Source organism: Callorhinus ursinus, unplaced genomic scaffold (genome assembly GCF_003265705.2).
Source record: "Callorhinus ursinus isolate GAN/ISIS: 27379988/994484 unplaced genomic scaffold, GSC_fseal_2.0 scaffold16, whole genome shotgun sequence".
In the NCBI taxonomy this organism is placed as follows: domain Eukaryota; kingdom Metazoa; phylum Chordata; class Mammalia; order Carnivora; family Otariidae; genus Callorhinus; species Callorhinus ursinus.
In genome coordinates this window covers 40267714-40293589 of record NW_027397078.1, presented here as the reverse complement: position 1 = coordinate 40293589, position 25876 = coordinate 40267714, and the positions used below count along the sequence as shown (strand labels likewise).

At 43.6% G+C, this 25876-nt stretch overlaps 1 protein-coding gene across 5 annotated transcripts in view; it reads right to left on the bottom strand.

Moving 5' to 3' along the window:
• Nucleotides 1–25876, bottom strand: part of NLGN4X (neuroligin 4 X-linked) — a 280611-nt gene that overhangs the window by 233485 nt on the left and 21250 nt on the right. For all 5 annotated transcript variants that reach the window (XM_073902149.1, XM_025857745.2, XM_073902150.1 and 2 more), the window contains 2 exons: nt 14976–15146; nt 11518–11604 (listed from right to left, as the gene is read on the bottom strand). The gene's annotated coding sequence lies outside the window, so the exon portion shown is untranslated. The remainder of the gene's footprint in view (nt 1–11517; nt 11605–14975; nt 15147–25876) is intronic.

Genomic DNA, 25876 nt, shown 5'->3' with positions numbered 1-25876 from the left:
CCTCATCTGCTCAGTGTTGGGCTCACACCATCCTCATCTGCTCAGTGTTGGGCTCACAACTACCTCATCTGCTCAGTGTTGGGCTCACACCATCCTCATCTGCTCAGTGTTGGGCTCACACCAACCTCATCTGCTCAGTGTTGGGTTCACACCCTCCTCATCTGCTCAGTGTTGGGCTCACACCCTCCTCATCTGCTCAGTGTTGGGCTCACACCATCCTCATCTGCTCAGTGTTGGGTTCACACCATCCTCCTCTGCTCAGTGCTCGGTTAACATGCTCCTCATCTGCTCAGTGTTGGGTTCACACCCTCCTCATCTGCTCAGTGTTGGGTTCACACCCTCCTCATCTGCTCAGAGGGCTCTCACTAAGCTCAGCTTTCTCTTTACTGGCTACTTGCCACCCGAAACCCAACCTCACAGGTCAAGCGGGTGGAGAGAGCAGGTGCTTCTCTCTCAGGACCAAAAGGCAAGTGCAAATCACAAGGACACCACCAAAGTTCCAGCTGAAGCCAAGTGCAAAAACAAGATGGAGAAGGACGTGGCTCCTTCTCAGCTTACAAGGCTGTGACGCGGGGCCCCTTTCTGCCTTCCTAAGGACATCTCCTTATGACTCCCTGTCATTTGCTAGTTCTCAGCTTACAAGGCTGTGACACAGGGCCCCTTTCTGCCTTCCTAAGGACATCTCCTTATGACCCCCTGTCATTTGCTAGTTATCACGCTGAAGTCAAGCGACCACCTTTTCAGAGCTTATGAGACATGATTAAAATAGATTAATGTCCTGTCACTAAGATTCCTTTGAGTTTTTAGTAAATCCACCTCATTTTGTGTTTGAAAAATGGATGTGTAGCTTTCGGAACTGGATTCAATCTGAAAAGACTTGAACACAAGAAACCTACAGAGAATAAAAGTGCTAAGGACATACACACATGAGCAAGTGCTACACTAAACCTAATGAAAGGCTCCCAATGGGACATTGGATATGTCCGTTTCTTGTAGATAATGAATGCTGAATGCATTTGTTTACTGTTTATAAACAGAAACTAGCACCAGAAACTGTGTTAAAAAAAAAATCTTTGACTATGATTTTCCTCAAAAAAATAACAGGAGAGAGATCATAGTTGCTGTAAACTCCAGGTAAGTGGTTCTCCACATGACATTCAGAAGGTCTAAACTGCTGACAGCATTTTTTTTTTTTTTTGCAATCTTCACTTTGATTTCAAAAGCATTATTCTTTAGGATCTCCCCTGGAGCAGAGACATATGAAACAGCACAAGGTTATTGGTTCATTTCCACTACCCTGGCCTATATTTTTCTTTAAGTCAAGTGAAGGTAAAGCATTCCTTGGGGAAAACACTATCGCATTAGGAGGCACCAATATTCTGCCTGTCTGCCTCTAAGCGACAGTGATGATAAGTCTCTGTGATTTGGGGAGAACTTCATTCTCATCTTCCTTGGTGCATCCACAGCTCTCCAGAACATTAGGATGGGGTATGGTCATTTGGAACCTTGGCCCTCTTTTGACAACTCTGTGTGCATGTTAATAAATTCTAGCAGACGATAACAAAGAACCCTCAAGTTTAATACCTTCTTCAGTAATCCATTACAATGTACCTCAAACAGAGATGCACATGCTATGGAATGAACATGAATACACTTATAAGAGAAGGACAAAGTCATGACGCTATCACGAAGGATCGACTTCATCGCTCTTGTGTTACTAATTCAATAAATTCAATAATTAAATATTAGTTCAGTTAATTAAATAAATCACTTTGGACCGTGTGGGGTTACTGTGTCAGAGGAGGTGGTAGTTACCATAATACAAACTATGTCCTATACTTGAGGGATTTTTCAGGCTCATCGGGAAGTCAGACATTTAAGTAAATGGGCAGGAGAATGTTGAAAGCGGAGGTGCCCTCTTCAATAAGTGGTTATCACGGAGGAGAAAGGCTTCCCTGGGAAATGACATTCAGGTGACCTCATGACATAAGACAGAATGGGGTTTTTTTCAGGACCTCAGATTCAGGAAGAAAGGTCAGCTAAGGGAGGGGAAGAAAGCAATACTTGAAGACACATGAGGGTCTGAGTCAACACCACTGATTCTGGAAGGTTCTGAATGGTTTGAGCTGCCCAGGACAAAGCATGTGGAGGGATGTGAGAAATGGGGTGCAATAGGGAGCCTGGGGCCAAGTCACCAGAGGCCATTGCAGCAGCCCCCAGTCTTTGTTCATACAAGAGGAAGGGTCCTCCAGACGCACCCACCTTCAAGTACAGAGGGTGGGATTCCAGAAGGAGACAGAGCAAAGAAGGAAGGAACATGCTAAGTGCATATGCTTGTGAGCGAGAGCGAAACTAAACCTTAATGAACAAGAAGTGAGGAGGGCTCTTATGGAGAGTCTGAGAAGCAGCCTCAGGAAGGAGGAGGAGAAACAAGAGCTTGTCGGGCATGAGAAGAGCATCCCAAGGAAGGGGACAGATGTCCTGGAGGTCACTGATGAGGACAGTTGAGATGCATCTACAGACACTCCCAAGGTCATGGACAAGATCATGGCCACCTACATGTGGTAGGCTGAATAATGCACCGCCCCCCCCCAAAGTCATGCACTTCCAAATCCCCAGAATCCCTGATCCTGGAGCAACAGGGCACTGACCCCTGTGCAACTGGAAATCCACATCTAACTTCTGACTCCCCCAAAACGTTCCTACTTGCAGCCAACTGTTGAGTGCAAGCCGTATTAAAAACATAAAGTCAATTAACACATATGTTGTACGTTCTACATATTCTGTACTGTATTTGTACAACAAGGTAAGCTAGAGAAAAGAAAACGTTCTTAAGAAAATCACAAGGAAGAGAAAATACATTTACAAGACTGTATTGATAAAAAGAAATTCGGGGCATCTGGGTGGCTCAGTCGGGTTAAGCATCTGCCTTCAGTTCAGGTCATGATCTCAGGGTCCTGGGATTGAGCCCTGAATCAGACTCTGCTCAGTGGAGAGTCTGCTTCTATCTCTCCCTCTGCCTCCACTCTCACTGCTTCTGCTATTTCTCTCTCTGTCCAATAAATAAATAAAATCTTAAAAAAGAAATTCTATATATCAGTGGACCCAGGCATTTCAGACCCATACTGTTTGAGAGCCAACGTTATATAACCTTCCACAGCAAAGGACTTTACAAGGAATATGCAGATGTGATTAAATGTAGGGTCTTGAGATGGGGAATGGTGCTGGATGATCTCGGTGAGCCCAGAGGAATTACAAGGTCCTGAATAGAAGAAGGCAGCAGGGAGTCAGAGAAGGAGACAGGACCGGATGTGACCAGATGTGACCAGTGAAGCAGAGGGGTGAAAAGTGATCTGGGGCGACAAGCTAAGGATTCCTGGCAGCCCCCTGATGTGCAAAAATGCAAGGAAATGCGTTCTCTCCTACAGCGTGCAAAAGGCATCAGCCCGGGGGCAACACTTGGGTATTTACCCCCAATAACTGATGTCCAGAGCTGTATTTATTCGGGTGTGCTGTGCAGACCATTAAGGTTGTGATCATCGGTTAAAGCAGCCATGAGAAATTCACACCTGGCAGAAAGAGTAGCAGTGGAGGAAGGTAATTGTCACTAGTTTCTTAAGAAATACAGAGCAGGTACAGAGCAGCAAGATGGTGCCTTTCGGACGTGCAAGATTGCCAATGCATTTCCAGATACTGGGCATATAAGAAACCTAGATGAAAGATCCTCAAGCAACTAGCGGTGAGGATGCGGACACCATTACACCACTGGTGTTTGCTTTCTCAGCCCCGAACAGTCAAATCATTTGGTAAGTTCTTTTGAAGGCAGTTTAGCCATTTCCATACAAAAAAAAAAAAAAAAAGAATTGCTCCAATGACTCTTTAAAATAGAAGATCCACTCATGGATCTTTACTACACAAAAACAAGATGGCAGCACTGTTGATCATGACTTCAAATGTTCTCATGCACTGTAGACGAAACTGACTTAAACAGACTTCCTCCTTAAATCCGTTCTAATTCTGGTCAGATATTCCGGAATCCCAACTCAGTAATATCTTACTCCTTTTAAAAAATGTAAGCGATGGCCGATGTCCCATCATCTCCAAGACTGGTTCTAAGACTTAACCACAGAAATGGAAATGCTTTTTAGATACCTGACAACCCATTGACGGTAAAACGGGTTCGGCACCGTGAGACATTTACACGGTAATCTGATGTTTCCGAGCAGAAAATGATAAATGACAGTTATTCACTGTCAGCTGTAGTTGCCCTCATTCATTAGTTTTTGAGCAAGTATTTGGTTTAAATATTTTAAACATGCAACTTAGGATATCATATCAAAAGAATTAAATTAGGGGCTCCTGGGTGGTATAGTTGTTGGAGCATCCCACTCTTGGTTTCGGCTCAGGTCATGATCTCAGGGCCGTGAGATCGAGCCCCACGCCGGGATCCACCCTCCGTGGGGAGTCTCCTTGAGATCCTCTCCCGCTGCCCGTCCCCCGTGCTCTCTCTGTCACTCTAAAATAAATAAATCTTTAAAAAGAATTAAATTAGTTGAGACTTCTAATGAAGTCATGATTATAAAAGGCTTTTGCACGTAAATCCTACAAGTGACAGACCACAGGAACACCTATTCTGAAACACTAACTCTGTAGGCAGCCCACTTCCCATTGTAAACTTCACCTTCATTGTGAATCGGTAACTTTGGAAAGGTAAGAAATTCATGGGGACACCTATCTTAGACACAGAGCGCTCTTCATTTATCCGACCCCCTCTGCTTATCACCTTGCCAGATTTTATTTGTTAACCTCCTTCCCAGAACAGCATAATTTGAACAAGTCAATCAATTACCATTAAAAGCACAAGCGAAAGACCAAGCGTTCCCCAAGGAAGGCTTGAATTTTCTAAGTAATTGGAGAAGAAAATACAGCAGCTAAAATACTAGTCCATTTAGAAGACTTAATTACAGATAAGTCAATGCTAAATAATTTATATTCTTCTGTGCATATATATGAGACTAGAACAAATACTGGGGGCAGGGAGAAACAACTTTCTCGAGTCTACACTGCATCGCTTCCAAGTGCCCATCACCTATAGACAAACGCCGAAAGACACTGTATTTCTTTTCTTCTTAGTCCAGGTTTGCAAAAATTCAAGGAAGAAAATAATACTTATTCGTCTCTGGGTAAAAATAAAATACTTGGTTTTTCTCAATGTGATATTGGGATTTATAATAAGAAAAATTTATTTGATCTTCATCTTTCTAGCAAAGAGCTCCTAAAATCCTTGGAATTTACTAAGTGGTAAGAGCCATGAAGGTGCGTTTGGTTTTGTTATGAGGTGATTTTTGGAAAGTGTCTAGGAATGGGTGCTAGTTGCTAGTGGAGACATCTGTGTGATCGATTAGAGGGTTGGAACTTTCTGTCCTACCTCTGACTTACCTGCCTCTGATCCCCGGGAGGACAGGAGGTTGGATCTGTCACCAGCACCCAATGATTTAATCAATCCTGTCTGTGTAATGAAGAAGCCTCCATAAAACCCCAAAAGGATAGCGTTGCAGAGAGCTTGCAGGTTGGTGAACATGGAGAGGTTTGGGGAGAGAGGCAGATGTGGGGAGACCGAGGATGACGCTCCATGCCCTTTGTCCACACCTTACTCGGGGCCGCTCCTGAGTTATAGCCTTTAATAATAAACCTATAATCTAGTGAGTGACATGCTTCTTTTTACGTTCTGTGAACCAGCTGCTTTAGCAGATTAATGGAACCCACGGAGGGGACCGTTGGAACCTCTGATTTATACAGCTTGTGGGTCAGAAGCACAAGTACCAGCATGAACTTGCAGTTGGTGTCTGAAGTGTAAGGTGGGCATTCTTGTAGGACTGAGCCCTTACCCTGTGGGATCTGACACTGTCTGCATGTAGACAGTATTGGCATCACATTAAATTGCAGGAGACCCAGTGGCTGTCAGAGACCTGCTTCACGGTGTGGGAAACCCTCCCCAGCACACATACCCTAATTGGTGGTCAGACCCCCCCCCCTTACTAAAACGTATTTTCTGCAATAATGTAATTATGGTAAGAAAGACCTGCAGAAGAATTTTCTGTATAATAGAAAAAGGTGCATCCTCTTGGAGGCTGCTCAGCTCTGGACCAATTTGTAGGGAAGCTTCAGGCGTGGAAGGATGCCTTCCCAGGGTCGGATGAAATTGGCATCCTGCAGGCTCATTCCCTTCCCTTCTCAGCTGAAGGGACAGGAGGAGGTAAGAAGATTCGTCCACTGTCACTCGCCCATGTGGTCTACTTAGCCAGGACTAGACCTTGACCCACTTCAAAACTACAGGGTTGAGCGTGTTGACCCACGTTCACCCAACACTTCCTGAGAATCTCCTACATGCCACACACTGGTCTCGGTACAGGGAAGAGTGAAAATGTTCTACTTCAATTTCCAACTGCATCTAAAGGACACTGTGAAGTTTCGTGTAAGGGAACGGGGAACGGTGCTCCCCTCCAGCGTATTAACCACGTTCGTGGTTACATTAGGTTACATTCTGGCTCACCAAAGTTTTGCCTTTCCCCATCAACCCCACCTCATGGTTAAATAAATTCATACTGAGGGACAGCACGGAAACTCCTGTTTCATCAATCGCTATAGAAAGGGAAAGAAGTAGGGCATATAAGGGAACATTCTTAAGCAAAAGATCCTCCATCATCTACAAGTGAAATATATTTTGTTAATATTTATTACCACAGCACGCCAAGTATGACATCCAACAACCTGCCGGAGAAAAACAAAACAACCCCATTCCCTATGGATATTAATTACCCACTTCAAGGAAGCCTGCTGAGTCAGAATTATCTTGCTCTCAAATTCTCAAACACACCAAAAATGGAATCAATGAACTCCCTGGCTTTAACTTTATCGAATGCACTTTGCTGAAAAGTTTAGTGAAGCAAGATAAAAAGTCACAGTAATTGCCTGCACTTAATCAAGCGTTCTTTTCTTCTACATCACAAAACAAACGGACAGGGGCATGGCAACACCGGTCAAGATGGCTCCCCACGGTCAACTGGGGCTTAACTGGGAGCCTGAGTCCTACCAGATGCAGCAATCAGAATTATTGCTGCAACAGCTAAAGAGGATGCATGCTAAGCGGTGTGTGTCAGTGGCCTCACACACGCCGTGTGGATGGTCATCACATCTCCCCCTGTGCGTGGAGATTTCACAGGTGATATTCCCGAGGGCTCCCAGACCCCACTCATGCATGCATCCCACGCTGCAGGTTACAAACACCTGCTCTGTGTCTAAAAGGGTGTAGAAGAGGTATTAATAGAATTTCCAATGTAAAAACATATACTATTGTATACATATATGTACACACATAATACATGCATATGTGCTTGCACACACATGCACATAATTCAATTTATATTAATATTCATGACTGATTTGTGAATCCAAGATGTTCTCCATGTGAAAACATGTATGTACACACCTATGTCTTATGTATATATGTGTACACACATAATACATTCGTGCATGTAGGTACACACGTATCATATCCATGTGCATGTGTATATGCATGTATTATATAAGCATACATACTTCATTTTATATTAATATTCATGACTGATTTGTGAATCCAAGATGTTCTCCATGTAAAAACATGTATATACACACCTATGTCTTATGTATGTATGTGTACACACATAATACATTCGTGCATGCATGCACACATGTCATACGCATGTACATGTGTATATGCATGTATTATATAAGCATACAGAATTTATTTTATATTAGTATTCATGACTGATTTGTGAGCCGATGTTCTCCATGTGAAAACATGTATGTACACACCTATGTCTTATGTATATATGTGTACAGACATAATACATTCGTGCATGTATGCACACACATGTCATATCCATGTACATGTGTATGTATTATCTAAGCATACACAATAATTTTTATATTAATTTTCATGACTGATTTGTGAACCCAAGATGTTCTCCATGTGAAAACATGTATGTACACACCTATATCTTATGTATATATGTGTACAGACATAATACACTCGTGCATGTATGCACACACATGTATCATATGCATGTACATGTGTATGTGCATGTATTATCTAAGCATACACAATAATTTTTTATATCAATATTCATGACTGATTTGTGAATCCAAGATGTTCTCCATGAACGGCCCTCCCGCTTTCCAAAACATCATGCCACGCCCTAAAGTATGGATTGGGAAACTCATGGTATATAGGGTCAAATAATAAATTTTTTTGGCTTCCCAGGTCCTGTGCTCTGGACAAACTTTTAACTCTGACACAGCAGGTGTAAAACAGATACAGACAAAAAAAGTAAATGCCAGGGTGTGGCTGTGTTCCAATAAACCTCTCTAAAAACAGGTGACTTGCCCACAGGTCATAGCAGACAGGTCATAGCTAGCTCGCCTTACGCCTGCACGTGTTTCAAGGTCATTTACTCAAAAGTTGAGTTTATTTATGTCCTCCAGAGAGCAACAGAATTAATTTATGCATAAATAACTCATAAATAGTGTAAAATGCTCTCCTCAACTAGATACACTTGCCCCTTTATCCTACTCTGAAATACATCGTTTTGGCAGAAAAGCGGCATTAAATTAGGGGGGGAAACAACCAGTATTGTGTGGGTGCAAAGGACACATTATGGGTTTGGAAAATAGTTGAAAGGAAAGGGATCAAGGAGAACCAAAAACAAAGTATTTATTACATATTATATAAATCATATAATATTTATGTTATTTATTATATTTATGTAAATTTTATATTATTATATTTACATCTACATCCCAGTTGCCGTACCAAATGGATTCACAAAACTCCTCTGTGTCCCTCTGAATCACAAAATGTTTAATAAAAGATCGATCGGCATATTGAGTTCAGAACTAAATAGAGTATAAACGAACTATCTCAAAATTCAAATTTATTTTTAGCCCCTACACGAGTCCTCATCATCAGCATCTTTGATACACTCATAAATTCAGTTCCATATAATCCTGAACTTCCCAATTCCTGGTTCTTCCCTGGATCCCCTCATTTAAAAATGAAAATTACGATGCCAGGACTGCCGTGGAAGGAATTATCCTTGGCCATCAGTTTTGAACTGAACTAATCAGCCATCTTGGGAATAAAATCAAGGAATTTCTAATGCCAACCCAGACAGCTATGAAAATCCATTGCAAAGAGTCTCCCTTCAAAGAGGTTACAAAAGCAGAAAATGCTCAGGGAACATTGTATAGAAAATGTGATTCAAGTGGCATACGTTGAAATTTTCAAGTATCAGAGAGGCTTCCTGAATGATCTGTTTTTCCAAGGCAGCTGGTTGTCCTCATTTATAATCTCAGAAGTCCCATTGTGAATGGGGAATGGATGCCTGTCTCTCTATTCTTTACATCTATCAGCAGACCTAGATCAAGGCACCATTGCCCCATGCACAAGCCTGCACCCCTCGTGAATGACAATGACTCCACATGAAGACCCATAGAGTTCTCAGTTCTCATGGAGACGTGTTGGGAATGCCCAAACAGGAAAACTCCCTGTCGTGAGCTTTGCATCTAGCCACGCATCTGTCCTCAGCACATAATATAGGAAGTTCCAACTTGGGATCACCCCTAGTCGAGGCCACCGCTAAGTGTGAGCGCCAAGCACACCCCGATTCAGACGTGCTCCAACTTGGGAGCACCCCTCATCGAGGCCACCCCAAAGTGTGAGCGCCAAGCACACCCAGATTCAGACAGGCATTTAGACAACGTCTTGCACATACACGTCGATAAAGCCTGCTGGTTTCAAATGCAGACTGAGCCTAAGTGCCCATGGCCAAAAACCAAAAGGCCTTTCTAGATTCAGAAGTCCTCATTCTCCCCTCCTGATTGTGCACTTTATATAATGTTGCCTCTGGGTTTCATTGTGGGAGCTGTCACATTATGAGTTGTGACTGGTCCACGGCTCGGAGCGCAATGCCAGACCTATTACCACGGCTTCTCCTTGGAAGCAGGACAGCCTGATTGTATTAAACAGAGTGCTCCTAGCATCGCGGCTACCGAAATGATTATGACCAAGACGCATCGGGTTGCTGTTACAAAATCAGATCGTGTGAGAAGGAAGACAAATCGTTCCAAGACTTCATGCCTCGGTTAGACAGCAATACTCTTCCAGATTGAAAAAAGGAAATAAAAACGGGGGCGGTGGGGGGAAGCCCAGTTTTTTTTTTTTAGAAGGCTGCACAATTCAGAAGACAAAGGAATTTACATAATGGGCTGTTTATGATGATTTAGGTGTATGTGCTGATGAGAAAGGCCCGTGTATTTCGAATGCCTTTGGTAAAATAACCTATACCAGCTAAAAATAGTAATCATTTTCCCATCTATCATCATCTTCCAAATTTGCATGTTAATAACAAAAGGGGGACAGCGTGAGTCTTTGTCAATTAAAAATAGTCTTTGGGAAAAAAAAACTAGCACTTTCTTTTTTTTTTAATGGCAGGAAATGGGGGAGGAGTTTAAAAATCCAGTTTGCTGGGAACAAGGGTCTCATAGAAAAAACACGACCTTGACAATCCTGTAGAATCCAGGAATCCTACGTAAGTTTGTTACCGACAGAGCAAAGATATGGAAATTATGTGGTCGGGTCTAAAGAAGCTAAAAGCCATTTTGTGGTCTCAATGGTGGAAAATGTTTGGAAGCCTGGTATTCACACTGACGAGAAAAATGGTAGAAAACGAGTATGTGAGTAATATAATCATAAATACTACCTCAGCAGGGCTTGAATTGACAGCTGAGCCATGAAAAGACATAACCATTTACCTGAAACATATTAAAACACATCCTTTCTCAAATCTAAGTATGGGAAGGGACGGGTCCAGATTTTGAAGTGTGCAACGATTTTACTAACAAGTGCTCCCAACCAGAGACCACAAAAGTATTCTACCCACTTCCCCTTCCTTGGGATGTGCTCTATTCCTGTTCTCCAGATAGAGAGAAAGATCCTGTGGTCTCAGTGGGCCCCTCGGCTTGCATTAGAACCACACCTCTGACATTTTGGATCCCATTCTTGAGGGGCCACTGCCTTTCAAATGCCCTCATAGCTTGAGATGCTCACTGTAGAACAGAGTGGGCTTCTAGTGGCCAATAGGCTTGAGGGTAAATTTTGGAAAGGTTTATACAAGGTGAGTCAGAAAGCTGAGCCTCTCATGTGTGTATACCTAATTCACGAGACATATTCAGCCTTGTCGCTATTTGGAGGAACAAGCGATTATTACAAACTCCTCAATTTCCAACGCGTGCCATTATATGCACTCCACATGAGCTTGAAATCACCGCTTTGCCCTTTGGTTCATTTCCAATAGATTGTGAGAAAGAAAACTATTTTTACTATCAAAGGATCCAGAAAGCATTGCTAGATTTGATTTACCCAGGCTGCAAACGCATCAATAACGTACGTCAGCAGAAGTCAACGATTTCGATACTCACCATTACATTGTCCTTCTAAGAAGATGCCTTCAGAAACACCTCCATGGACATGTACTTGCTGTCTTTTCCATCTCAACACATTTGTCCCTATTGAAATAAAAACGACAAAGAGACATATTGGTCCACTCCATGAAAGAGATTGGTGTGCCTGCTTCAAAGTCAAGTTTCTATTGCTCACATAAACTTTCTTTTGGGTTGTTATAGGAACTAGCTGGTAAAGGCAGAAAGTGATCTTTAACGGGGTTCTTAATAAGTCAAGCTGCTAATCATGACAGGACACCTGCACAGATGTGGCTAACTGAAGAAGCCACAACCGTCCAACCTGGTCCTCACGCAGCATGACGATTTAGAATCCATGGAGACAGATTGAGGTTTCCAGTCTTGGGTCTGCATTCGTTTGGGCTCTGTTCCATGTTTGTTGACGATGACAATCCATTTAGCCCATGTCTACCTGCCGTCCAGCTTATTTAAGTTAAAAGTTTTCCATCTTTGCAGAACGCAATTGGTGAAGAGAGTCAATCCATGTTTTAGAAATCATTTATCTGTAGACACTGCTCTTTCCCCTACAGCAATGTGTCAGGATGGGCGAGACCCAACACGGCGCCATGTGCTTGGCTTGGCTCTGAGAAAACCCGTGTCTAATGGAGCAGTAATCATCCCAGGATCGTAGAGCATTATTCTTGTCATCTCAACATTGAATCTTCTCTTTAGAGGGTGACTCTCACCCAACGTTGCTCGTTCTACTTGCAAGTGAGGATCACAACAAGGCAAGTGGCTCCTTGTGAGCTATTTGACAGAATACCAACTTGCCGCTGACACCCACCATTTGAGAGCGCTAGGAAGCAGAGTGAGTGGAAAGAGAGACTACTTCATTTAATGCACTCGTCCCGCTACCTCAAGGCTGGAGGAGTATCAGTACCAAGTAGATGAGGTCTTTGGGTTTCAAAGGTAACGAGCCAGTGCATTATTAAACTGAGGGAAGGCGGGGTCCTATTTTAATGATGCTTTGATCACTCATAACAACTAGCACAATTACTTATTATTAGGGGTTTCATGAACACCGTTGATTGAAGTATATTTGTGAAAATGAATTCCTGTGTCTAAACAATCACAATGGCATTCATTGACCCTTCTATAGCCGTGCAGGGTGCCTATAGACATCTATTTTACAGTTAGAAAAACCGATGTTCACAGGCTAAGTCACGTGGCTCATAGGCTTCGAGGCAGAGGGAGGAAGAACTGAGTGTCCCTGGACATCACTCACTTTACCAAATCGAGCTGCCTCTTCAGCTAAATGAACCATCATATAGCTAACACCTATGTGGTGGGTCAACATTTCACATACCGGCTGCTTTATATACGGATTCTTTTTATCTTCTCAAGAACCATAGAAGGTAGGGAAGAGCATTATCACCATGAGTTGAGAAAAGGGCACCAGAGGGCTACTGGGCAACTAGCCCAAGAGCACAGAGCTGCCAAAGGTAGGGCTGGACTCACACGAGGTACCTTGCTACCTGGGCTCAGGTGGGACAATGAACATCTCTTCTGTCCCGCATCCTCCATCCCCACACTGTGGGAATCTATAGCTGAAATGGTTTTTGTCAGCGAAAGGAGGGCTATTTGATATCCCTAGCAAAGACAACCTCATAGTGCATGAGTGATGCACACAGTAGATGCTCACTGAATACCAGCTTTATCATTAATACTACAACTTGAAAACCAGCCCTATTTCTATTTCACCTGATCCCAGGTCATCTCTTGGCTCTCACCCACAGGCGAGTGTTAGGTACACAATTACAAAGTTAACTATATATGTGGTTCAGGAAAGTTCTAGAAACATTAGTATGGATTACGTCTGACCGGTTGTACTTTTTTTTTTTCTCTCTTGTGATGGGGTAGAGAAAAACATTCCTTCATTATTATCTTAAGGTTGAGGTTTTGTTTGTTTCTTGGTTTCCTTTGTGTGTGTTTTTAAGGTACACAAGTAGGATGGAATGATTAATCATATTGCCATGCATTTTATTTTAAAATCTGCTATTACTAAAGTCTGATGGAACAAAATCAATAGCCCCATCACGTGGACATCTAGCTGAGTGAAAGTCCCTGGAAAGAACTCTGTTCACCCGCACTCGTTCTGTCTGGGAGGACAGTATTTGAAGCTGGTGCATTCTCCATCAGGAGTGTCTCCACCTGTCCTGCTTCCCTCCCTCTGACCATCTCCCCTACCTCCCTTACTGGAGCCTACCCCCCACCTTAATGTATTATGTCTCCTGCTGTGCAAGGTTGAATACATTCCAAGTATTCTTAGTTTCTTCTTCGAGGATAACCCTTTATGTGTGAACTCACAACATAACATTCTCCCAGACTGGTTTTTGTGTGAGAAACTGCCCCAACACTGAGGAGTCCGAGACAGAGAAGGGCCCAATTTGACATCCATCCTAGTTATGCCACTTTGGGACTAACCGTTGAAATCAAGGGAGGATGCAAATCACCAACACTCCCTCATGCAAATATGCCATTTTTCTCATGTGTTTGCTGCTCCATGATTCACCGTGGGACATGGTGCAGGAAGCCTAACTTCGTGTATTTGAAGCTAAATTATAAGATACAGTCATGTGCTGAATAGTATATCTCAAAGGTTAAAGAATAAATTCTCTAGATTAAAATACTACTTTTTTCTTAGATTAAAATACTTCTTGATTTTACTATTACATTTGGCCTGGATGGCCTATCTCAAGGACCTTAAAAGACAGATAAATATGACTACAAATAGCTGATTATTTTGGATTATCTCGGAAGTGATGTGACATTACGTTGTAAAATCTAAGTTTTGACATAGAAAGTATACCCTATCATACACTTATCATTTATAAAGACTTACACTGTACTTAATATGTATTCATTGATATAGAAAAGAATTTTTTTAAGTTTATTTTTTTTTAGTCATCTCTACACCCAACATAGGACTTGAACCTACAACCCCGAGATCAAGAGTCACATGGTCTTCTGAGTCAGCCAGGCACCCCTAGAAAGGACTCTTTTATTTATTTTTTCAAAAGATTTTCATTTATTTATTTTTGCAAGAGAGGGGAGACAGAGAGCATAAGCAGACGGAGGGACAGAGGGAGAAGCAGACTCCGCACTGAGCAGGGAGCCCGATGCGGGACTCAATCCCAGGACCCGGGGATCATGACCTGAGCCAAAGGCAGATGCTTAACCGACTGAGCCACCCAGGCACCCCAAGAGACTTTTAAAGACATCTATGGCCTGTGATGATAGTTTTCAAATAGTCAAGGTATATTAAAAAGGGGGAAGCACTGATTAAAGCAATATTTATGAGTTACTAATATATTAAAAATATTATAGTTCATTCATATATTAGCAAATGTTACCATAAAATTATATCGTTTTAATAGGATCTTAGCGTACAGAGAGTACATTAGTCAAAGCATACAGACCGTTTGAGGAATATGAGGCTTGGAACGGAGAATGATATATTATTCCACACTATGACAATGTTTCAAGAAAGCCTCTCCATATACTTTCATCTTTACAACTGAAGATCTGGGGGTTCATGAAGATGTTCATGGCCATTGCAAATCACCCTAGGCGGTAGGTCAAAATGATACCTAGAATATAAGATAGAAAGATATAAATACCTTCATAAAAGATGGCGTTCATATACCCTTGGCTTTCTAAGAGGGCACTGAAATGATTGTATCCCTTCACTCCTAACTAATTTGTAAGAAATACAGTCTAGAAATCCTGTCATTTCATTTCACAAGCGTTTGATGAACGCAGACCACGAATGAGAAATGAGGGCACAAAAGGAATTCCAAAGACTATCGGGACCACCCGTGCCCCCAGTGAGTTTGTGTCCTTGTGAGGGAGGGCATCATCAGAGCAAGTACTCATAATTAATTGCAGGAGCTCTTGTACCACTGATAAAGGAATAGAAAGTACCAGGCTTGGTGGAGGTGACAGCTCTAAGAGAGTCCTGGGAGCTGCACAGAAGTGGGGAGAAGGGCCCTATTTGTCAGAGGAGAGCCTACAGAAAGCATGAGCAGAAACCTGCACCAGAGCCCATGGCGTCCTGGAGAAGTCTGCACCACGACTGGGCTCGGGGCTCCCAAGGCTTCAACAGCACCATTATGAAAGACTGCACCAGGCTTACACACACGTGCGCAAAAACTGGAGAAGATAAACTGATTTTTAAAACCTAAATATATTTCAGAGGTATTGAAAAAAATTTAAGATTTTGTTTATGTACTTTGAGACTGAGAGCAGGAGCAGGGGGTGAGGGGCAGAGGGAGAAGCAGACTCCACACTGAGCAGGGAGTCCGACGCGGGGCTCGATCCCAGGACTCTGAGATCATGACCTGAGCCAAAAGCACATGCTTCGCCGACTAAGCCACCCAGTGCCCCTAAAAATGTTTTAAAATTCCTACGCTTATTTATCCTTTATTTAATTTTCTTTTGAGTCGCAGTGACCCGCCAAATTGCTGCAAGGAAAATGAGAGGAATTTTCATTTTGATAGGTTTCTTGGGTACCTATAAAAATAAATAAATAAATAAATAGATAGATAGATAGATAGATAGATAGATAAATAAATAAATAAATAAATAAATAAATAAATAAAAGGCATGCTCACATAAGAAGAGAATGTATGTCTACGTTTCAGAGGGGTCAACCTGGATATTTCTAGATGTGTAGATAAATGTTCAAATTAACATAAGTAACCTAATTTATGTAACCCAAATTCTATCTCCCATCTCTCAAACAGAACAATCTTCCAAATTATATCCATTTTTGAAAAGATGCATATTTAATAAAACATCTGTTTCTGCCTTGGATTTGCTCCCAGTTTTATACAATGTTCAAATTGTTTAATTTTTAGCATTATGAAAGTCAAGTGAAAAACAACGAAGAGAGAAATTTCTCTTTAGAATGTAAGAAGCGTAACTTAAAATACATACCATCAGTTTTACACAATTTTACTCCTCCTAAGTCAACCCACAATTTGGATGAACTCTCAAGAAATTCATTTCTTGTCCCACGTTGCTAATTTTGACCCAAACCTTTACAACAAAATTAAAAAGGACTCAAGTCATCTATTCAGCAAAGAGTAGAAACAAACAGCAGAGCACAGCAAATTTATAGTTTTCATGTAAGACATTAAATAATTAAGTTCCCAAATCCTTAAGATTCCTAAAATTTATCACTTTCAATTTTCTAGGCATGGACTAGAATGGGAAATTTGAAGCCTTTCTCTGATGCTGTCTTTAAAAAAAAATACAGGGAAAAAAATTGTAAAAAGTCTAGGGAAATGATTACCAGCAAAAAAAAAAAAAATTTAAGATAAAAAGACATCTAAAAACAAATCACATAAGTATACTGAGTAATCCACACATTTTCAGTTAATCATGCTAGTTTATAAGCTCAATAACTGAGGAAGAACCATGTTCCCTTAGGGGGAAGACAAACTTCCTTCTACAACAAATAGGTTAAAGGATCAAAGATGTTCTCTCATACTGTCTCTGGTTTGGCTATATTGTCTAAGAAACTGAGATGTCTGGGTTGTTAACACTGTCCTCAACCTGCAACCTTTGATTTTTCTCATTCATTCAGTGAATATCCACAGTGTCTTGTAACTACTCATTTCTTCAACCATCACCCAATGAGCGTCTCCTCTGAGCTGAACTCACTGAAACACACATGTTTAAGGGAAGGCAGGAAAACATTAAAACACATCTAAGTGGGCAAAAAATAAAAACGCTTTCCAATGTGAGGGAGCACCAAGAAGGAAGCAAGGGTAGGCTAAATATGAAGACAGGAGAGCATGTAACCCACTTTATGTGGGAAGGAAGAAGGCAGATGAAGTGGCACAGGCAATGCCCTAATTCAGTACATGCTTAGTTGGATCACAGAACTGAAAGACAACTGGTATACCAGCAGGGTGGTAATCAGACAGTGCTATGGGGTGAAGCTGCGGAGGTGGGCAGGAGGTTCACTGTGTAAAGCCAAATAGGTCAGTAAAGGGAATTTTGGGTTGATTTTAAGTGTAACATGAAGCCATCCTTTGTGAAACATTTCAGAGCAAGACGGAGGAAGATAAGATTAAAAATAAATGCTGCGAACAGCCTGCCTTATGATGTGCTTATATTTTAAGGTACTTTACCTGCTTCATTAACTTATTCGTCTTGCAAACACCTCTAGATGGAGGGACTTTCTACTTAACTCTCTTATGGATGAGAAAACCGGAGCATGAAAAAAATCAACTTCACATAGCCAGGAAACATCAGGGGGCCTGGCTCCTTTGGTAGAAAGTAATGAGTGCCAGAGGACAAGGGTCCATAATGCATGCCAAAGTTAGAGAAGAAAGTGAGCATGACAGAGTCTAGGCCTCATGTCATGGATAAGGTATGGTTAAGGGTGAAATACTAGGGAAAAAAACAACGTATTGGGCTCTGCCTCTGGGGCTCCTGGCACAGAGTTCCCAAAACCCTTGGAATTTCCTAAGTGATAACAGCACTAGGAACATCTTTGTTCTAATATTTGGTCTCTGGCCCTGGTTCCTCATACAGAGCTCCTAAATCCCTTGGAATTTCCTGGGTAATAGGAGTGTCTTTTGTTCTAATGAGGCAACACTTGGTGGGCTCCTACATAGCTTCAAAATGGGGGCTGGACACCAGGAAAACCAAGTCATGGTTGGAAGCTTGGAACTTCCAGCCCCTGTCCATCCTCTCTGGAAAGATGAAGGGGCTGGAGACTGAGTTAAAGATTGGTCCCGGGTACATGATGAAGCATCCATAAAAGAGGAAAAGTATGGAGTTCAGGGAGCTTCTGGGGTTGGTAAGCACATCCATGGCTGGGAGGGTGGTGCACCCCAACTCCAGGAGGACAGAAGCTCCTGTTTCAGGACCCTCGCAAACCTCATCCTATGCATCTCTCCATCTGTATCCTTTACCATCTCCTTTATAATAAAATTAACCGGAAGACATTAGGGAAATGTCTCCCTGAGTTCTGTGAGGTGTTCTAGCAAATGATGCAATCCAAGGAGGGGGTTGTGGGAACCTCTGATTTGTAGTCGAATTGGAGAAAAGTTGTGAGTCACCTGGGGACCTACTGCTTGCAATTGACATCTGCAGTGGAGACGGTCTTGTGGGACTGAGCTCTTCACTGGTGGCATCTGCGCTGACTCCAGTTAGTGTCAAATTGAACTGAATTGTAGGACACCCTCCTAGCGTCACAGAGAATGTCACTGTGTGGGGAAAGCCCCATACATTTGATGACAGGAAGTATTGCGTGTGTGAGTAAAGGAGGAATACGGGAGTGGAGGAGTGGTTTTCCCCACCAACGTGGGAAGAGAATGCAACAGCACCCGGGTTGCAGGAGAGCCTGAGGATGGGAGAGCCAAAAGGCCAGGAACAGGTGCAGTGAATCCCAGAGATGCTCAGCTTGGCCAGAACAGGAAGTACCAGGGAAGACAGGTCAGGACTGACTTGAAGATGGCCGGTTCAGGAGATGGAAGACCATGTGTGCTTAGCAGAAAGTTTCTGGAAGGGACAGTCCTCTGATGCAAAAGCTATTACTCAGGAAGGTGGAGCAGGAAGAGTTTTAAAAGTAGAGGGTAGAGAATGAACAGTCATAGCCAGGACAGTAGTATACGAGCAAACGTCACGTGAGAACATGGCCATGGAAAGTAGAGATGTATCACAGCCAGAGCAAGAAGGGGACCTGGAAAGGGATCTACAGCAGGCAGACCAGAGAGAGGGGATGCAAAGTGCACGAGGACGGACTGACAGCAGAAGATGCCTCCACTGGGAAAACAAAATGCAGGGAACGGGGCAAGCTTGGCAAGAATGACGATGGGCTGAATTTGGACGCACTGAACTGAGCTTTTGGCAGAGCACACAGACGAAGTTGTCCAAAAAGACGGAACCGTGAGAGCAGGATGAGGCTTGCGGGAGAAGTCAGAGCAGAAAGGAGGGCCATGGGGGTCTCTCCCAGGTGGAAGGTGTGGTTACATCACGAACAGAGGCAAAGCTATGTGGGACCGTCTGAAAGCTGGAGAAGTGGTCTGGGGCTGGAGTAGACGGAGCAGCAGGATCCAGAAAAGTTCATGAAAGGAACTGAAAGGCAGTAGAGGGGACCTGGAGGGAAGGAGGTTCAGGAATTCAAGGAAGGATAAAGCCCCTTGAAGGAGGGGCAAAGAATGTGTCAGAGTCTACGGAGAAACTCCGAGAAGAACGTTGGCTGTGCTGAAGGGTCAGCCCCTGCACTGGTGCCTGGGGCAAGCCACGAAGCCCAGGTGTGCTGTCAGAATAGAAAGCAGGAGAGATGTGGGAAGAAATAAAGAAATGTTTGTTATTGACGAGTTCTTTCAAGATACGACATGTCAGGACATAAGTACGTTTTTGGGCAGATGAGGAGAATGGTGGGGAAGGTCTTGATAATGAACACGGGAGACCAGTTTCAGAAAGAAACACTATAAACCAGAGAATGTGGAGCACTGAGAAGTGCATCCTTTTCAAGTCCACCCATTACCTTATAATCACCAAGAAGAACCTGTTCTCTGCGAGTCTCAAAGATCTCTGTAGCATCTGGTAATGCTGACATGTCCACCCAACTCCTGAACCCTCTCTCTTCCTTAATGAAATCACCTGACATATAACACCAGCCTCCACTGGCAACCCCATTGCTTGGTTCTCCACGCAAGATGTAGCCATCAATACTGTCTTCCAGGGCTTCGCGGGAGTGTCATGATTTCCTCAGTGTCTACTGCCGCTAGATCTCAATTCACACTAATAGCCTCATGGCCTCAACCTCTACCTCTACCGCTACCTGCCTCCATCATATCTGCCACAAAACTGACATTCCGTGAATGGTTCACCTCAGCAAAAGCAACAACAGGGCTCCTCCAGAGCTGACGGAAGAACATCTATTGGCTTTACCATTGGGTTCCACCACCTAGAATTCTCCAACCTCAACTGAGTCATCCAACGCAACCACCTGCACTTGAAATGACACTCAACCCGTTCACGTGCATTTGTGTGAATTATGACACGATGTCACATGCATGTATGTCATCATTCGAGAAGCGCCTTTATCAACACTTGCCGCACACCCGTATCGACTCACACCCTCCTTTGCCCTTCACACAAAACCCCATCCATCCTGAGACACAGATCATAAGCAACCTCCTTTGTACAAGTTTCTTTGACAAACTGGCTTCCATCATGGCCCTCAGTGGTCCCTGCCTCCCTGTACCAACACCCTCCCGCTGTTCCATATTCCAGATTGGTGCCAGGTGTGACTAACAGCATGCAGACCCGGCGATGCACCACCTCCGGGATCAAGGTAGAGGAGACAATGGTTTGCATCTGAGGGTCCCTCCCTCTCATCCTGTCTCTCTCCTCCCCAAATCAAGGAAGCCAGGAGCCAAAGTTGTGTGACTCGCCTTAGGGAGTGTCTCATGGGGCAAGGAACTAGAGCCTCCTGCTGAGGGAGGGACACATAAGTGAGATTCTCCACTGCCTCTGTAAAATTTCCACCCCAGTCTCCAACTGGAGTGCAGCATCACGGCAGACCCTGAGCCAGAACCACTGAGCTGTGTGCAGCTCTTCAATTCCTGACTCCCAGAAAATCTATGAGATAATAAATATTTGCAGTGTTAAGCTGTGTTTTAGAGGAATGTTTTATGCAGTGAAAGACAAATAACAAACTGTCACGAGTGATACCAGTGCCAAATAAGATTCTGGTGGAAAATAAGACTCTATATTTCCCAAGGTCTGTGTTTTCATCCTCCTTATGGAATGTACGGTGCGCATACCTTGTAGTAAAAGTAGTTCATTGATCATTTTGTCTTCTCTACTGCGACGATGATCTCACTGGGATCAGGAGGTTGAATCTTATCTATGTTTCTATGTCTTGCATTATCTGGTCTGGTGACCTTCTCAAAATAAGGTGTGAATACATGACTGTCGAATGAATGAATGAACGAGTGAAGCTCTATTCATGGTTTCTCAGTCTCTGAAGGCAAGAGAGCTACACGCAGCCTGGAATTACAAGACCTTTGTTTGAGACAGAATGTGCCCTTGGATCCCTGAAGTGGGAAACAATCAGCTGCCTTCAAGTGATTTGAATTATGAGCCAAGCATTTGGAAGCATGGAGGAATAAAGAGCATCCAGCATATCAGTGAGTTTTTTTATGGTGGTTATTATTAATCTTTATATCCCACACAGTCCATAGCACACGGTAGAGGCCCAATAAATATGCACTGGCTTGAACTGACTGGGACCCTGAAAACAAATACAACGTGTAAATCAGCAGAGCAAGACTCGATGTCAAAAGCAAACCACCAGACCCAGAGTTAGTGTTAAAGCCACCTTCCAAATAGGAGGGACCAAAATAGTACAAGACTCAAAAGTTAAGCAGTTCGTTTGTGGAAATACAACGTGAAAAGACCCAGAGGCAATGGTTCTCAGAGTGTGACCCCCCCAGACCTGTAGCAGCAAGTTCATGTGGGTGCCATCTTGGATCCAATGACTCAGAAACTCTAATGGATGGAGCCCAGAAGTCCTGTAAGGGATTCTGATACTCAAGTTTGAGAAACACTGCCATAGAGGATAGGCTTCAAAAGCAATTAAGACACAGGGTTCAGTGGGTTCTTTCACTGACAATCTGCCCAACAGCATTATTCTGAGGACAGATATAAAATGGGTGGGAATCTACTCTGAACCATGGATGCATGGGCACAGGACAGAGGCAAACCAAGCGTCCAGAGGCCAGCTCTGTCCCTCATTCACATCCCAGGAGTGTTTCAGCACCAGCTCTGAACGCCACACTTTCAGGGTCCAAAATCTGTTTCTTCCCCACCGTTTCCTCAAGTTGTTTCAACCCCCCCCCCCTCAAGTGGAAGGTCTTACTTCCCTTGGAAGATGTCCCATGCACCCAGAACCCCCATGTCCTCCCAACCCCACAAACATTGACTCTGCCACTTTTATTAAGGTGATGATGTCACATGCACTTAATGTCATCATTTGAGATGTGCCTTCATCCCCCACCAGACCACATGCACCAAGAGGGAGCTGACATGCCTTCCTTCCCCACAGAAATTCCAACAGGCACTCGTTGCTCAATGTATAAAACATTCGGTATACTGTCAAAAGGTTCTGACATTGACACCAACTGGGAGATGAAAGAAATCCTATTCCGCTCTATAAAGGTTGAGAAATCTCTTTCGCTCAACTGTTTATAATGCATGATTAGAAGTTGAAAATACGCTGGAGAAAACCCATGCTGGACTTGGTATTTCCTCAGAGTGAGGTACAGAAGCAAGACAGAGGCAAAGATAGGAGGTGACAAATCACACCCAGGCCCCATGCTTAGGTTTAGCGCAATGTAAATTTTCTACCGTAAATGCTGCACCATGCTGTGGAGATCTAGCCAGACTTGTGACCATCCAGACGTGGTCCAGTACGTCAGCACCTCTGGATTTGCTCCAGATTTCTGGTTGCACGCCCCCTCTTCTCAATTCGTACGCACCCCTTAACCAGGTCACAGTGAAGTTTATTCAGAAAATACACAGAGCGTGCGTAGAGCTAATCACGGTTTAAAATGAGCCGCATTCAAGTCAAGAGTCTTAATTACAATGATCATGGCTCTGGAATCATGCAGAATGAGCTGGAAAGGACCTGGGGATCGGTCCAACCCACTCATGTTACAGTTGAGGAGTACGAAGCCCCACCACGTCCCTGCAGAGGGCTGCAATTAAAAAGGGGGACCGGCACCCCCACCCCCAGAACGTGTGGGTGTTGTGATAAGACGCAGTGGCATCGTCTCTGACACGCTGATGAAACAAAGGTGACTCTGGAGGACAGATGTCCCCCCGCCCCTCCCCCCCCCACTGCCCGACTGTGTCAGAGAAGTCGGGCGAGGCTAAGGAACTAGCAAGGGGCTGGGCCAGGCTCTGCCCTTCACCCGGCTCTACCCAGGTTGGCTGCTTACCTTCGGGTCGGTCCTGCACACAGCCCTGCATCTTGGCAGGGTTCCCAGGGCTGCAGGGACAAAGCACCACAAGCTGGACGGTTTAATTTATTGTCCCATCGAGGTTCTGGAGGCCAAAATGCCAAAATCAAGGTGCTGGCAGGACCACGCTGCTCAGAAGGATCCGAAGGAAGAGGCTGCTGCCTCTTCCATGCTCAGGGGGGTTGCTGGCCATCCTTGCTGTTGTTTGCTCTGCAGGTGCATTGCTGCACCCTCTGTCCGCATCGTCCCACAGGGGTCTTCTCCCCGTGGGTCTGAGTCTTCACTCTGTCTTCCCACTGTGTGTGCCTGTGTCCGCATATGCTGTGTTCCTATCTTAGACGGACAGATGTCATGCGATCGGGGCCCATTCGCCTGACCTCTTAACTGTATCTGCAAAGAACCTTTTTGCAGATAAGGTCACATTTGGAGATGCTGGGCATGAGGACTTTATTCTATCGTGCTGGGGGACACAATTCAACCCACAATGCTTGGTTCACTTGTAAAACGGCATGGTTGGATTCGTGGTGTTTCTACTTGAACTTCTAGTGTCAAACCTGGAGACAAACCGAATGGGAAAGTCGCACGCTGTCTCTCTCTCTCTCTCTCTCACACAAACACACACACACACACACCGACACTGGAATTTGGAATTGTGGAAACAGAACATTTGTGTGACTGGATGGATGGGTTTACTTTCAACCAGGCATTTTACCACCCCACAAAAACCACCTTGCTGTTTCTGTGCATGCGCTCCGGGTTGAGGAATGAGGTCAGAATGCGTGCTAGCGGCATAATTCACATTCACACATGCATCCGCTATCCACATAAGGACGACTACAACCAAACTTTTCGTGGGAGCAATTTGCATACATACCTTAAACCCTGCATGGAATAGTTGCATCATACGTGGGTTTACCCTCATATTTTTGCCGGACCCTCACTTATTTGCCTCTTCCCTTGTGCAACAAAAACTTATTTTAAATCTGTTCCATTAGTTAGTTTGAATATTTTAGCCATGGCGTCAGCATTTCAAAAATATAACCAAAGTTTTAAAAAAGGAGGCAAGGAGAGAGGTAGACAGGACATTTAGAAACGAAGGCCATGAAATGATATTCGCCGTAGCAAATATAAAACCTGAAATATATACAGGAAAAGACCAGCATACACCCCCAGAATGCAAGGTTGCAGAATTAAATTCTTGATAACGGCAGTGTATCATTCAGACTCTCAGAAACCAGGGAAGGAGTGAACCTCACATGAGGCACATCAACGCGCCGACTTACTTCTATCCGAATAAAAGTGGCTGTCTTCACATCACCCTTTTATCGTAAGAATGTAAAAGGTGACTATTTCTTCCAGAAGTTAAAAACGCTGATAACACAAAATAAGCTATTAGGAAGTCATTTACGGCACATCTTACATCTGCGTTGTTTGGGGTTGGTGATACTAATCCCGAATCTCTGAGGCTGATAATACCGTCTCTTCAATAGACTTTTCCATATAAATTCATCTTGTATTCACTCGCAGACTATTAAAACGTATTTTGTTGGAGAATCTAATGTTAATCAATCAGCGTAACAGCTCAGAAAATAGAACCCCCGTTTTCAATGAGTCTTCCATTTCATTTTCTGTTTAGCCCATTGTTTGTGTTTGGCACAGATGTTAAGAAGTTCTAACTAAGGGGCAGCACTCACCGATTTGCGGGCGTCTATACAACGGTAAGTCACTCTGCCCGTCAAACGTTCAAACACCGTCTTCCCATCTACTGCATTTCCCCCTGCAACGTGGCTTTGCCCAATTTTAGATAAGTTAGCTGCGTGGCATTCTGTACTTGGATCTGAAAGATGCTTATCAAGAATTTTTTTTTTATTCTTTTTATTTTTTCTAAAGCTCTCCCTTACATACATCACTTCCGTTTTCCTTTTCGATAAAGCCCTTCATAATAACTGCGCCCGAACATCAACCTAATGCTTATTACGGCGGATACAATTCATAGTCGATTCTTGTTATGAGAACGCTCCAAGGATCTTGTGGGTATTGTCCTGTTTGCCCCCTGGTTTCCGGTCATGCCCAGCTCCTAGGATCCCCAAGAGAATGAGAATGTGGCTGAGGCACACCTCATTTTATAACAGAGTTCTTAACTGGGAGCGATTTTAGCCCCCAGGGGACATCTGGCCACGTCTGGAGACACTTCTGATGGTCACAGCTGGGAAGAGATATGCTCCTGGCATCTAGAGGCTTGAGGCCAGGCATCCAGCGAAGCATCCTACAATGCATGGGGCAGTCACCTACATCAAAGAATTACCCAGCCCCAATATCAATAGTGC